Genomic DNA, 15,658 nt, shown 5'->3' on the forward strand with positions numbered 1-15,658 from the left:
TTTGCTACTCTGTACCAGGGCACTCTATCCTGTTTTATCCTAACTCAGTAGGAGAAAAATGAACTAGGTCTCCCAAAATGTTAAAAGTGTCCTTAAAATCCTGAAGTATAAATAAACGCAACATAAATTCATTAGTATTTTATTCCCCTTGTTTTGGACTCTACAAATGTAATTTTTGAAGTGAGTACCAGTCCTGATGTTATGAACTGGTTAATTAAAAAACAAACAAACAAAAACAACCAGAAGCTAGGAAACTGATAACACTGGAGCAATGGTGAACAGGCTATCAACTAATTAACTCCTCTGATCTCCTTCTTAATTGTGATGATAATGGGCTCAGAGTGAAAGACTAATAAGTGATAAAGAATTTTGCAGTAACACAAATACCAGAGTGAACTGCAGATGACAAAAACAATGGTCCCTGGCAGCTTGTGGTGATGGAGAAGCTGGATGTGCTGGTGCTCCCTCTGAGCCTGCAAATGCTAGTCTGAAGTAACCCCCCTAAAGCACGTGCAGTGGTGAGACTGGGCTCCTAGCACCAACTGATGTCCTCTACAGGTGTTATTTTAGTAACTTAGATATTGCCATAGTCAGCTGAAAGGGTTTAGTACTATGAGGGTTTTGCAGTATTTTGTCTCCAAAATTAACTCTTGGCTACTGGCTACTTCTGCAAGTACTGCTGAGGGTTCACGTTTCAGATTATTCTGATGTGTATCCATGTACACAAGGAATTGAGAAACTGGTACTTGAGTGAAATCTGCAATCTGTGTAGAAGTATAGCATCCCACCTTATACAAGTGGGCAAGACCAAGACTAAAAGAGGGAAACCTGCATTAGACAGTGATGAATTTTATTTTTTTATCCAAATCCCAACTTACTACATATGATGAAAAGACAGGGATAGCACATACTTTTGATCTGCAGATAAATGGATTGTAGTTTTGAAGGAAACCAGCTTAAGCATGAGGACCATACACTGTAGGATACTATTCTTTAATTCTCAGCCTATATTTAGTGTTTAGGGAAGCAAAAATTAATGGATAAATCTGAGCCCATGAGAAAAAACAGGGAATATATTATTTGGTTCAATCTATTCTGTGCCACTTGATTAACAATAAGTTTCACCTGTCAGATATGTCAATCTTGCTAATTAGCAAATCAACACCACCTTTTCAAAAGAATTATAGCTCATAAAAATGGTTGCATCGCTATGAAGATTGCATCACTTAATGTTTTTGGGAAGTGAGTTAAGCATAGGATGAGAGAACAAGATAACATTACACTCTCCCCTACTTGCACCCACAGTCTCTGCAGTCATTCTTTTGTTTCCAGTTGCTGGAAATTTGAGAAGGTGGAGGAAACTGCTGCAGTAGGCCTTGTCCTTACCCTCTTTGTTTCTGCTAACCTTAATTAACCTCTCCCTAGGTTCACCAAATTTGTGATTAGAATTTTTTTAAAGTTGAATTTATGCTCACTAAGCAGGTTTTCTCATAGCTCTACTTGAAACCCCATTATTACCATTTTGAATGCTGCACTGTTTGTTCTAGAAACCCATCTTGGTAATTTATCCCATATCTCTATTTTCCCCTCATGGAAAATACAATTATTTTAATTCTTCTAATTGTTTTTCATTTCCTACACTCCAAATTTGTGTCTTCTCCCCCAGGCATCTCTTCATCTTAGATCATTGACTGGAAAGGCCTTTTTTGGCTGTTTAATTCCTTATCTCTATTCCAAATGGACTAATATTGTACAGTGTTCAATAAAAAAATAATTTAATTTGTTATTTGTTTCATCACGCAGTTGCAAAATTGGCAGGCATTTAAGATAATCCTTTAGTTTTGGGGGTGCTAAGTATGTCTCAAATTGAAAGGCAAGGTTTAATGGAAAGTTGTGTGAAACTTTGGGTAGGAATGAGCATTTGAGTAGTTATACAGGTATAAACCTGCACTATCATTCAGTCCTGCATACAGCAGGAAAAGTAGAGCTCTCCTTGCTTTGTGCAGGAAAAGCTTTCATGTCATTACACAGTTCCCATGGAGAATGATGCACAGTGAATCAGAGCATTATATTCTCGTTTCCTTTAGTTATTTTGCTTAATCTCATGTAATAGCCAATTAACTTGATTTGCCTTCAGAGCTGGGGAAAAGTATAAATAAACCTGGCAAAAGAGTGAGGTGCAAAGAAGCACAGAGGCTAGAGTCACGGAGATGTCCTGTGTGAGCACCAGGAAATCAATTGCCATATGGTCAGTTATAAATAGGGCCATCATATAGCCTTATCTTCGACATGTCCAGATTTTCTGCTCTTGATTTCTATTGGCAGATTTTCTTGCCTTTGTTCACCCAGATAGCTTTCATAGGCAGTGCAGGCAAAAGTTTTTTGCTGGAAGTTCTGGTTCCAGCCACTCTCCCGTGGCTGGGTATCAGGGTGAGCTGCTTACAGTGGGGACTGATGTTATCCTGGTGATGAGTCAGGCCAGGAGAGGACTATAACCTTAAAAACCAATGGAGGCCTTAGGATAGAGTCTGTCTAAAAGGAGTGTCAGCAGTCCAAGTGTTTGTGGATGCGTTTGTCTGAAAAATACAAAAATTACACTTGAGCAAGTGATTCTGAGGGAGATGTCACCTCCTTTTGTAGGACTGGGACCCAGAAATAGGACAAGTGCTGATATATGAGGTGATGCTCCCAGCCAGGCTCTGCTCCTGGCCCCGGCATCTTCCACATGCTTTCCCTGGATTTGTTTTTCTTCAAGGCAGAGCAGACCTACTTGGGATGGGGAGATGAGATATTGTGAGTCAAAAGAAAGGACAAAACACAAAGATCAGAAAAAATCTTTTTGTACTTAAAAACTTTCAGTGCAGCAAAGCAACTGAGCAGAGGTTTTCAGGATTACAGCATGGATTGAGTTAACCATATTTGTCTGTCCTTGTGTGTATCCACTGTTGGATTTAGCATCTGTGAGCCCAGCTAAGTGACTAGCTTAATGGTCGGGTTATTTAGGTGTGGTTCTAGGTCACAGAAAAATGTCAGGGTTTATTACACCTTACAGCTTTTTTGTTCACTCTTTTCATTTTTCCACATAGCACCGGTCTCGTTATTTTCTCTTTGGCTCACACATGACTTTTGCTCATTGAAATCTTCTCCTACATCCAGATATTCAGTTAATCAAGTGCACTCACACAAATGGTCAGAGATCCCTACTTTGTTTGCCTCTAGACAAGGCAAGCTCTGGCTTTGCTTTTGTGGAGCATCCTAAAATGCAATCCCAGCTTAAAGAGTTGAAATGGAATTACACTCACTATATCATCCAAATTTGTCATATATAAATATAGATGTTGAGATGATTAAACACATTAGCAATTTTCAGTGGTTCTTTAATTCCATCATTCATTATTTTTATTTGATGAATCTCTTTCTTATGAAACTTATTAAAATGTTGGTATAAATCTATTGCAAATTCCCTTGATGACTATGTTTATACAAAATGATATACATAATGATTTGCTTTTTGAGACTGCATTAGAAATGTGCCTTGCCTTTTCAGTTTATAAGAGGCTGTGTATCACTCTCATAAGGAATAATGACTAAAATTTTCTTTCCACATTAGGGAGCCGCAGGCACTCAGGCATGGACTCTTCCAGTGCTTTCTAAAGGCTCCCTTGTTGCCATTAAGAGATGGGTCAGATCCTATAGTGGTACATGGGGGCAGCCCTCCCTTAAGCAGCTCAAAGAGTGCTAGGTGTGAAAAGTGACAAAATGGGTAGAATTCATTCACCTACGTTTCTGTCGTCCAGAATTCATAATTCTAACCAAAACCAATCATTTAAGAACCATTGTAGTCAGTGGACAGGTATTTCAAGCAGCTGACTCTTTCAGCCTCCTTTTAGTACAGGATTTCTGAGGTTCTCTCCACTGACTATAAAGAGGGCCTAGATAACTATTTGAGATTAAAAACCAAAGTAATTGGATAACAAAAGTAAAATGAGTTCAATCCCTCCCTGAAGAATACTGCAGCTCTGCTGACCTTCACCAATCAGTCTTTGGCACGAGCTGGTAATATAAATCCCACCCTGTCTTTTGGTTTGCATGTTCAACTATAACAAACGTATTTGTCTTCCCATATAACATGACAGCAATCTCATGAAAGACATTTTGCTTCCAGATATTTGCTAAGCAATATAGTGAAATGAGCATTTACATCTTGGATTGAATTTAAATATATTAAATCATTAAACAAACAAACAAAAAAGCCTCATTGATATCAATAGGTAATGCTTTAGGCCTTAGACTCCCTTCTTTCTGAACACAAATGCACAGCTGCTTAAAAGCTGTAAAATGAAAGATTGGGGAAAATATGTATTTTTTTTCTCTCACAGCCTTCAGAAGTCTGTGATTCAGAGAACTGCTGAGTTAGAAGTTTTATCTGTGTTTAATGACACTTTGTTCATTTTTTTCCCATTAATGTTGTCTAAATTATTTCCTTGAGTTCTGGAAACTTCTGGTATCTGCAGCATAGTATGGCACAATCTTGGGTAAATTAATCTACTCCCAGAAGGAGAAAAAATCATAACTATCTTTGGCAGATATCAGCAAAAAATCATAACTATCTATTCCCTTTTGATCAAGTCTATCAGAAAGTTGTTTCTGTGTAATTAGCAGGACAGACCAAATGGACCCATTGTACAGTAAAGGCATAAGCCTGCTGGCATATCTTTCTGATTTATGAAGCTCTAGACTCTGCTTTACAGTGGATAAGAGATGCTCCACAACATTTCTAAAACTTACTGTGGGACAATATATTTTGATTCAGGTGGATTTGGTTTGAAATCAAAGTAATTTTTATTTTGACAGCAATACTTCCTTAGAATTATTTACTGATACTGCAAATATTTAACAAGATACTTACCCTGTAGATCATCATTTTTTATTTTTTAAAGCAGATGAGTGTGTTGTCTTGTCTTTTACCTTTACATCAGCTCTTGTGCCATCACATTGGTCATGTTGACAATTTAGATGCCCTGGCCAACCACTGAAACCTACACATTCTTAGGAAAAAGGATGATTTCTTACAGATATTTTCCCTACTAATTTAATATCTTGTTGCTGAAAAATTACTCATGAGTACCAGGAAGCAATTTCTTCTCCCTGTAACGAAGTGGTTTTTATCTGTGTATGCTAATTCTTTTTCTCCTCTCCACTTCGTTCTGGTCATGAGATGTGGGGTGGGGAAAGGAAATTCCTGTTGCAATATCTGAAAAGTTCTGTATACAGCTGTTTTCTCTCCCCCCTCCCAATTTTTTTCCCTGACTCATAAGGAAGTGAGGAAAATAATTCATAAACTCAAATATATACATATATATATAAAATAGGGTTACTATACTAATATATATAATAATATATAATAATATATATACTAATATATATAATAGGGTTACTATTGATTTAGTAACCCTATTATATCAATATAGCTGTGGGGGAGGGGGTAGCAGAAATTTGAAGCTTCTGTTTTAATAATAGCTTTTTAATCCATGTAATTAAAATGGAGCAAAAGCTGTTTGTATGTTGCCTTCAGGCCACAAGTGGTAAATAGGAATTAGGAAAAAGAAATGCCAATCAGACTTTTATTAAACCCTATATTTGTTCTACTGTTTGGATTTTAGTGCAACTGATTTCTCAATGGAAATGTTTTTCTTTTTCTTAAATTCAAACATATTTTGTTCTGTTTTACATTGTCCTTCTAAACATGCCTTCATAGGCATTTATAAATATCCCTGAACTTTGGCTGAGAATGGATTGAATGAGGATTGCTTAGTTGGTCTCATATTAAAAATGAATGTTCTTAAAATATCCACCTTGAAAACACAACAACTTTCTCCTGGGAGTATCCTCTCTAATTATTCATAATTAATAAATAAACAAAGAAAGGTGTAGTTCTACAGCAAGCCAGGTTGTTGTTGTTAAAGGCTCTCAGAACTAAAAAGACTTCCTGGTCAGAAAGCAGGTACCCAGCTGTGCTAAAAGAATGTAAGACTGAATCCAGAGGAATTTTTAGAGGTTTTTTTTTTGGTGATTCTGAGCTCAAGAGAGACCATTTAGGATGGAACATCATGTTTTAAATACTGATGGTTAGAAGTGAAAAAAGTTTTGCCCAAGCAATCCAACTTGATCCTGAACTCTTAGGGTGAAGCCATCAGGTGGAAGATTTCTTGGTATAGGTTTTCATTAACAAAAGCCCATGTGGTTTGGGGAAGGAGAGGTGTGGCCGAGGCTGTGGGTAGCAGTGCAGGCCAGAGGAGCGCACAGGGTATTTATTCAGTTGGATTTTCAGACAGGACTTGACCAAATGCAAGCAAAGGTGGCTGGAAAAGATGCACCAACATGTGCAGCATGTGAACTGTGTCACTTGTTGATACTGAGGAAATGCTGCCCTCACAGAGGGCAAGAAAGCAGACATTTTTCCTTCTATTAGTGGATTATGGCAAAATTTTTTTTTTCCTCCTTTTGTACTTGCTTTGGCTGACAGCGTTGCAACTAGTGGAAAGTGATGTGATCTCCCCTTGAGAGGCAGCTTGTTCCAGGGGCATCCTTGCTGCGGTACAGCTAAGGATTACTCCCCACACTAGGCTGCCCTGTACTGTTCGAGCATGACCCTCCAGGACCACAAATTCTCTCTGTACTTTCCTGATTTGCTGTGTTTTGGTATAGTTTCCTCAGCTTTCAGATTCCCCCTACCCCCCACCAGCTGTAATCAGTTCAGTGTTGCCAAACAACTAGAATAAGCACTTATTCAGACTCCCGTCCCTGCAGAGTAATAACTGTGTTAGTTTATTTACTTCTGTGTTGGACCTTCCAACCCATACATAGTGCATTGGAGGACAGTTTTTCCTTATTGATTCAGAGAAGTGTTTTCTTTTTTTGGATTTTGATATAATTGCTCCCTTGATACTCTCTACTTTATTTCATATTTCCACAACATATCACCCCTTGGGATTTCTTGTGAAAATGGTCCGTGTGGCAGGCAATGAAAAGCTCTTGTAAACAGTAAGAAGCATAGGAACCATTTAGTTAAGTGTCTTATCTTTTAGCCTGAAGATCTTGTTTTATTTAGAGCATCTTTATCCTATTTCATCTGGTCAAACCAGAACACAACTCTGAAGTGTCATTTTCATTTCAGGTACCAAGAAAAGTTTGTCCCAGCTTTACAAAGCATTACAAAGAACACTACATTCTTTGTTTGGTATTCTTTAGTGTTAAAATAAAAATAAATAAATACAGTATTTAAAAATTAATCATTAAGTACACCCTGGAATAAAAATATAGGTTGACTACTCTGAAGGGAAAGCCCTAGCAGACTGGAACCAGGTCCCACTTTTGTATTTTTTTCTTTCCCTAGTCCTAGAAACTTTTTATAGAGCTTTTTCTTCCTGGAGAAGTACTGTGCAGTGTCTGGTACTTTTTCCAGTCAGATTCCCATAAACAGCCATGACCTGAATAATAGACATGAAAAGAAAATGGAAGAGGAAGTCAGGGATGACACTATAGTGGGTTTACATGGCAAGGTTTTGGTAGCAGGGGGCCATACGGGTGCCTTCTGTGAGAAGGATCTAGAAGCTGCCCCATGTTTGGTAAGGGCCCCACTGCTGACCAGAGCTGAGCCAATAAGTGATGTTGTTTTGCGCCTCTGTGAGAGCATATTTAAGACAGGAAAAAACACGCTGCGCCACACAGCAGCTGGGAGAGTGAGAGGAGTGAGGAACAGCCTTGCAGGCGCCAAGGTCAGTGAAGGAGGAGGGGGAGAGGTGCTCCAGGCGCAGGAGCAGAAGTCCCCTGCGGCCTGTGGTGAGGACCATGGTGAAGCAGGCTGTCCCCCTGCAGCCCATGGAGTACCACGGTGGAGCAGGGTTCCACGCTGCAGCCTGTGGAGGAGACCACGGTGGAGCAGGTGGACCTGCACCGACGGAGGCTGCGGCCTGTGGAAGACCCCTGCCGGAGCAGATTCCGGGCCGGACCTGTAGCCCGTGGAGAGGAGCCCACGCAGGAGCAGGTGAGCTGGCAGGAGCTGCTGCCCGTGGGGGATCCAGGTTGGAGCAGTTTGCTCCTGAGGGATGGACCCCTTGGTACGGACCCATATCTGGAGCAGTTCTTGAAGAGCTGCTGCCTGTGGGAAGCCCATGCCGAATCAGTTCACCAAGGACTGCATCTCGTGGGAGGGACCCCACAGCACAGGGGACAAGAGTGACCGAGAAGAAGTGCTATAGACTGACCATAACCCCTGTTCCCCCATTCCCCTGCACTTCTTGGGGGGAGGAGGTGCTTTTGGTTTCTTTCCTTTGTTTCTCGCTTCTCTAGCTTGTTAGTAATAGGCAATAAATCTTACTATCTCCCTATGCTGAGTCTGTTTTTCCCGTCACGATAATTACTGTGTGATTTCCCTGTCCTTATCTCAACCCTTGAGCCCTTTTCATCATATTTTCTCCCCATTCCTCTTTGAGGAGGGGGAGTGAGAGAGCGGTTGTGGTGGAGCTCAGTTGCCCACCTGAGTAAAACCACCACAGACATTTAAACCATTGGAAGCTCTTTCCTTTTCTTTCAAGAGAAATTTTGAACAGAGAACTACTAGACCTTTGCATGTGAACAATGTAATTAGACATCCTACCCTCACACCTGTTGAGAGGAATTTATTAGTACTTATGGAAAGAAAAATGAGGAGCTGAAGGTGTTGACCTCTTATTAAAATTGACTTACTAGTGTTTGCACCACCTGTTGCTGTAGTGTTTAATCAGTCTTTTTTGATTGGAATAGGTATTATATTAGTACCAGATGTTTCCAAACTTTGCACAGTTTTTTCCAGTCTTTAAATCAGGGCTCCTTTAGAAATCATTAAACAACATAGTTCAGTATGTTCGGCTCTGCCAAGTTTTTGAAGAAGAGAAAATTTACGTTACTATCATCTCATATTATTGAGGAAGACAAATCGTCAAACTGATCTGAAAGATCTTTTGAGCTTGCCTATTTATATACCATCATCCTCAGGAAAGCAGCAACACGGCAGAATGATGAGTCTAAAGACTCAACAGAGGAAATGCATGTAAGCACAAAAGGTCAACTTCTCTTAATAGTTTCAAAGAGAAGAATCTTGTCACAGATGGTGAAGAAAGACAAGATTTAAGAGTGTGGTTTAACCAGGCTGCACATGTATTAATTTAACATCTCAGGGAAGTGAACTTGTTCGTCCAAGATGAGTGCGCTTCCACGATCTGTCCTGCACAAGGGAGGTCCCCCTTCCGAGTCCTTATGTGGTCCTAGAATTGCCACTGTGAGCTCAAACCCCTTCTCCTGCGAGGAGGGTGGTGGATGGTGTCTGGGGATGCTTTTGGAAGACAGAAAATGAAGGAAAATATTCCCCATGGATGCATCAGACAGAGAAGAAAACATTATCTCCCTGTTCCAAAAAAGCAGCTAGATGGCTGCAATCCAGTGAGCTTGGGATCCCTTGTCACCCACCCACCAAGCTCCCAGTGAAGGCCAGCTAAAAAGGAGAAAGGCAGGAGGAGGACATGGCAAACCCTAGCATGGCTGAGGCCCTGTTGTGGCTGCTCCTCTGCCTGCAGCTGCTTTGAAGCGTGCATGGCTGGTGTGGGCCCTGCCGCCTGTTACATGTGGGAACAGTGCGTGGTCTAATCTTTGATCTTGGCGTCCCTAAAGGTGGTTATTAATAACGAATAATTAGTAACAGCTCCTGTGAGATGCAGGTGACTGTGGCCTCTGAATGGTGCCTGTGTGTGCAGCACAAAGGACGAGAGCAGCTACCCATTGGTTTAGCAGGAGACATGGCTACTTACATTTTATAATGCTGGCAAACCTCACTTGTGGTGTGGTGTAGATTATGTTTAACAAGCTTTGCAGAATGACTTTTTTTCCCTTTTCTCCTGTAAAGGCTGAGAGGCTCAGGGCATTACTTTCTTCTAAATTAAGACCGTTTCACACCGCAAGGGAAGCGGAAGAAATACTGGAGCCTAAAACTTTTTTCTTAGTCTGCATCTTGCTTCTTGTTCTTTAGTTGGGTCACCTTATTTTGAAATAAGAAGGAAATATATGGGCTTGTGTGTGTCTGTGTTTTTTTATTGTTTTTTTTTTTAAAGATAAATAAAAAAACATGAAGAACACTTGTATGAGTTGCTGATGTGAAGTGTCTTCCCTCTCCCCCAGCCTTAAAGGTGGAATTGAACTTCCATTTCTATTCATGCATCAACACAACAGTGTAACAACACAACAAGAACATTACAATGTGCTATGATTAAAATAGGAGGAAGCATATCTTCCGTAAAAAATGGAAACTGTGAAACTAGAAACAAATGCAAAATGTCTGGATAAATTTGCAAAATTCAAGAATAATTTTCACTTCTGTTAAAACAAAACCAAACTGTTGTGTTTATTGCCATTTAAGACTAACGGGGAGTAGGAGGAATGCATTCTACAGGGAAGTGCTGTCAGTGATTTATACAGGGTAGGAAACTGCTTGTATCTGCATGATTTACAAACATTCTGGAAACATCTTTTGTAGAAAAGCGGAATAGTAAGGAGCTGTATATTTATACACACATACACGGAATCAGATTCTTTCTTGTGAATTTCCTTTTTTTTCACATACTGTTGTTTTTCCTTTTTTTTAACACTGGCAAAAAATGAAACATTAGAGGTAATGTCACAGAAGAGTTTCATGTAACTTTGAAATATATATTCTGCCACAGCAATTCTTGTGTTGAACTTAAGTCAAAGCCCACTGAAGATACTTTGAAAATTTCATGCTGTCATTGAACATGGATTCATGATATTCACATGGAAGAATTCTGTTTGCATAAAGTATCCTTGGATTCTTTTGATTGTAGCTGGGCAGATTATTCATGACAAAGACTATTTTGTTTTTGCATTCAGTATGTGGTATTGTTTAGGTCATTTGATGGGTTATATATTTTTTTTCTGAACGCAGAATTTGCTATTTTTCTTATGATGTTACAAGAGGAATAATCTATGTGAGTGAAATTTTATTTTAGTTTGAGAAAAATATCAGTTTAAATACAGTTGTGTCTATATATAAATATTGAACAAAAAATTCTTTGATATTTCCATACTTGAAACTTTGTTCAGGTAAACTCTTCTGATATGTTAATACAGAAAATATGTGAGCTGAAGAGTCTCAATTGAAATTTATTTGGGAATTGTTTGGTTCTCCCCATCATTTCCCTATTAAGACTTTCTGTTTGGTTTTCTGAGGACACTGATTTTATAATGTTTTGCCTGATGTTTGGAAGTCAGTAACAGAATTTTCCAGATGCTAGGCTTTATGTTTTTATAGTATTTATATAAACTCCTTAACAAACCTTCCAAATTCAATTACATGGTTTTGTTAAAGGCAGAGATGTTTCCTACTATGAACTTAGCTAGAGCTGATAGACACTGACAAACTTGTAAGACAGTATATTTTGAGAGACCTTGGTGTGCTAAATTATATATATCCACTTAGGGAATTGTTCAAGAGAGCAGTAATGGTGTAAGCCCGTAGGTATTACGGTAAGTACATTCATTGTGTCAGAACAGTTGTATTTAATAAAGCTTTATTCCCAACTACAGAGAGCTTTTAAGATGTTTTCCACTTGGGTAACTGTTTTGTTTTGTGAGTTTTAAAGATTCAGTTATTAGTTTAGGGAATTTGATACTAATGTTAAACCCCAAACTATAAAATATTATATCAAATATTTAGATTGGTGTAATGTGTTACATGGAGACACGCAGTAATATTTCTTATGTAACATAAAACAACTGTTGTGGCACTGCTGCTAAATGGAAGGTCACAATTCACACAAAACAAGTAGTTCTTAGGAATATGTTTAATTTACCTTGTACAACCATATCACTCAAAGTTATTTTATGTTGCCTAATTTTAACAGTCTCTGATTTCTTGCAATGTAACTATGTTCTCTGCAATATAAGGGAAAAATACAAAGTAAAGTGTATTGATGCAATTCATTTTTTTTCCCTAAAATTGAATTTCCTGGAAATGTAGAAAAATCTGTTCAGTGGTTCAGTAGGAAACTGGTCACCATTCAGCTTCACTGTATTATGAATAAAAAGATAAATCTTATTTTTTTTTCCCCTTCAGTATACCAAAAAAATAATAATGTGATAATAAATGCAAAAACAGGATTCTTTAGTATAAGTGACAAATATTTGGACATCAACCTTTTTCTTAACAAACCACTTCCTATCAGTAATGTCACTTTTTTTTGCTAAGTAATATTAGTAGAAATAGAAATAAATAAATTTATATGCCAGAGAAGAAAATACTGAGGTTACAATATAGCGATATCTGAAAATTAGAACACTTGGCCTTCAGTGACCGTAACTATTCTGATATCAGTGAACTGGCTATCAGGGACAGCATGCCGTGTGTACACTTGCTACCAGTAAGTAATTTTCTGATCCTTCTTGTTGGTTTTCACAAGCCTAAATTCAAATGCCTGAATTCCAAACTTTATACTAAATTATATTTTTGGGTAGCACTGTTGGAGGTTTAGGTTGAGCTAGTGGGGAATACACCATGCAGATACCAGGCCTTCTGAATGGGAAAGATGTGCTCTGGGCAAGTGGTTTCTTAGCTGAGAAGCCACGCCAGCTTGTGGCCCACATTTGCTGTAGGGCAAGTGATGGTCCCAAGAGACCTCTGCTCTCTGACGTCCTCAATAAAGTGTTAGATGAGATCAAATATTCACAAAAACCTAGTAGGAAACTCCTGCAAGTAAGGAAAGTTCCTCTGGTAGTCAGCATTTTAGTGTCCTTGTTGTCTTCTTGCCTTAGAACTAACTCTCTTCTGTGTCAACACATCTTTAACTTTATGTAGCATCTGCAAGAAAATTATGACAAGAAAATGCATAGCAAAGGTATTTTATTTTTTTTATCCAATTCCCTGACTGCCAAATTTGTGTTGCCTCCAAACTTGTAGATATAACTGATACTGAACCAAAGACTACTTTGTTTTCTCAAGATCTCTGGTAACACGACAAAGGACATCTATGGCACAACTTGCTTTCACTGCTTCAAAATGCAGTTCTTAATTTTACTGAGGCCAGGAGTAGTAAGAGAGACAACACTTATAGTAAGCTTTAATTGTTTCTCTATCTTCTCTATGTGAAAGCTGCACATAAAATTTTCATCTATCAGACCTTTTATGAAACAAACAACAAACAAAATATCTACATAATAATGTGTTTTAGAAACAAGTTTTTTTTTTTTTTTCTTCTAGCTCACATTTGTCAGAAGGGCTTATTTGTGTTTTATGATTTGCTTGGTTGTTTTATTTTATACATATATATATATATATATTTAAATTATTAAAGCCATGAATGAAATGAGTTCTAAGCAATTTGGTGCTTTTTAAGGGGGAAAAAAATCAAAGGAATAAGACGGAAATGAAAAGTGTTTATGATATTGTTTGGCACATCAGAGAAAAATATAATATTTCATTATAGAAAATGAAAGAATAAAATTTTTTTGCATTGTTTTGGATAAAAGTGAATTTAAGACTTAACAATGTGTTTATCAGGAAGCGAATTCAGCTTCCTTTAGGCAATGGCATCTTATTTTAGTACTGAATATAGATTTCATCTGAACTTAATAAAGGTTAGATTTCCTAAAAGCTTTCCTGTTATCTTCACATCAAAGTATAAATCCTGCTAATTCTGTGAGACTCTGGGTGCACAATGAAAACATTTTAAAGTTGATGCTATAGCTCAGTATCTATAAAAATACTTTTCATGACAGTTTTCACGACACTGTAGATGAAACTGGAATCTAATATGAAATGTGTGAAGAAATAGATTAGCCAACATCACAAATAATTTTAAGATTTTATAAAATTTTTGTACTGAAGGTGAATAAGGTGTGTTCTTTAGAAGTCTTGTCATGAAAATTCTGAGGAAGGCTTGCATTCCCCAGATTTCTGGCTGTATTAGGCAAGATGTGGGAGGAAGCCTTCATTCAAGCCCCGCCCAACGCAGGGTGGGAGGTCAGGGTGTCTAACCATCTAGCTACTGAATAATCATTCTAAATAACTTATTTTCTGTTCTGCATGCCAGACGATTTGATATTCACTGGAGGAAGGGACCTGAATTCAATTTTTCTGCTATTGAGCTCTTCTGCTCCCATGAACAGAAATTATCCTAAACTGGGAGAAAATTTAGGATACAAAACAAAAGAAGAGTTTGAGTGAGAGAGGCTGGCTAGATAGAATGGAGATTTGGGAACACTCCTGAGATGTAGCATAGTGAGATCCAGTTCTCTCCTGTATGAGGGTCCTGTTCTGAATCCTAAGTGAGCCCTGTTTAACAGATTATATTTTATGGTAATGGTGTTTATTATGTGTTATCTCACTTTCTTTATCTCCTTCCCTGCTAGATAACATTTTGCTCGAGTTTAATGGAAACTTGTGAGCATTCTGGTGCCGAGAAATAGAATTTTTCAATCAACAAGAGTATTTTGGGGAGATCTGTTCTGGATGGTGTTTCTACTGTAGTCACAAATTTTCATTCCAGTGAAAATTATCCTTCATCTAGTTTACTAGCTGAATAATTCTGGGGGATAGAAAAGTTACCTCTAACCCTCTGCTCCTACTGTGTATCAAAAAGGATAACATTAAAGAATCAGCCACAAATAGATTCACCGTAGAAGGACTTTATATTGATTTGCTAGGTTACTATGTAATTCTTTTCTTTCTAATTCAAAATAAATAAATAAATAAAAAGGCTGTTTTGGATGCATTAAAACAAATCCATTCTCTTTCTGTTTGGTTTGCAAGATTTTGAAAGCATTTAATACTCTGGCATTATATATTTTTTTTTAAATAAGAATAATTTAAAACTATTTTACTTCCATTCTGTTTTGGTTGAGTGTGTTTACAGAAACCTTCTTACAATGGAACAAATTTTGGATAAAAAGAAAACAATTCCTTCCCCTCCCCAAATCAACCTACTGTCTTTTATCACCTTCTGAAATAACACATTTTTGCAAGTGGTAGCCTCAAAGGGGGATTCATGTAACCTGATTTTAGTGAATAAGTTAGCTGACTTCTCTTTCTTGAGAGGCATTTGAGGGACACAGGATCTTGAAGGGAGAAATTAAGAAGGTCTTACTTTGACCTGTCATCCAGAAGATCTTGCCTCTTCCAGGGACTGTGGAGGAGCAATAGGAAGACTTATTTTCTAATTCATCCTTGTATTTAAAAATAAATAAATAAAACCAAGTGCCTGAAATCACAGGGTTTGAATACCTTTCAAAATAATATCTTATGATAGGGTTACAACAACCATAGTGAAATGTAAAACTTCTCACAAATCACCGTGGTAGTCTCAAGTCAATTCATCTACATCGCATTAAAATAGTCCTTAATCACAGGAACATGACTGAGTATCTACTCCCTTTGGTCACACACTCAACTTGTCAGAATTCATTTAACTCCAGTTTCTGGAGCTTTAGGATAGTGTATTCTGAGATGAGTAGAACACGAAAATATTTTAATATTCCATTCTAGGCTTTTATATACAATGTTGAAGGAGTGAGCTTTTTCTAGAAATAATTTAAATACATTGAGGGCAAATAGATT

At 37.9% G+C, this 15,658-nt stretch overlaps 1 protein-coding gene across 2 annotated transcripts in view; it reads left to right on the forward strand.

Annotated features, from left to right (window-relative positions):
- LOC310904446 (phospholipid scramblase family member 5-like) overlaps positions 1 to 15,658 on the forward strand; it is a 155,020-nt gene that overhangs the window by 2,354 nt on the left and 137,008 nt on the right. The window contains exon 1 of one of the 2 annotated variants that reach the window (XR_014588350.1): positions 7,616 to 8,047. The exons of the other annotated variant lie outside the window; for it this stretch is intronic. The gene's annotated coding sequence lies outside the window, so the exon portion shown is untranslated. Of the gene's footprint in view, positions 1 to 7,615; positions 8,048 to 15,658 lie in introns of those variants that run through there. 2 annotated transcript variants of the gene reach the window in all.

The sequence above is a fragment of the Anser anser genome (genome assembly GCF_964211835.1).
Source record: "Anser anser genome assembly, chromosome: 9".
Taxonomy (NCBI): Eukaryota; Metazoa; Chordata; class Aves; order Anseriformes; family Anatidae; genus Anser; species Anser anser.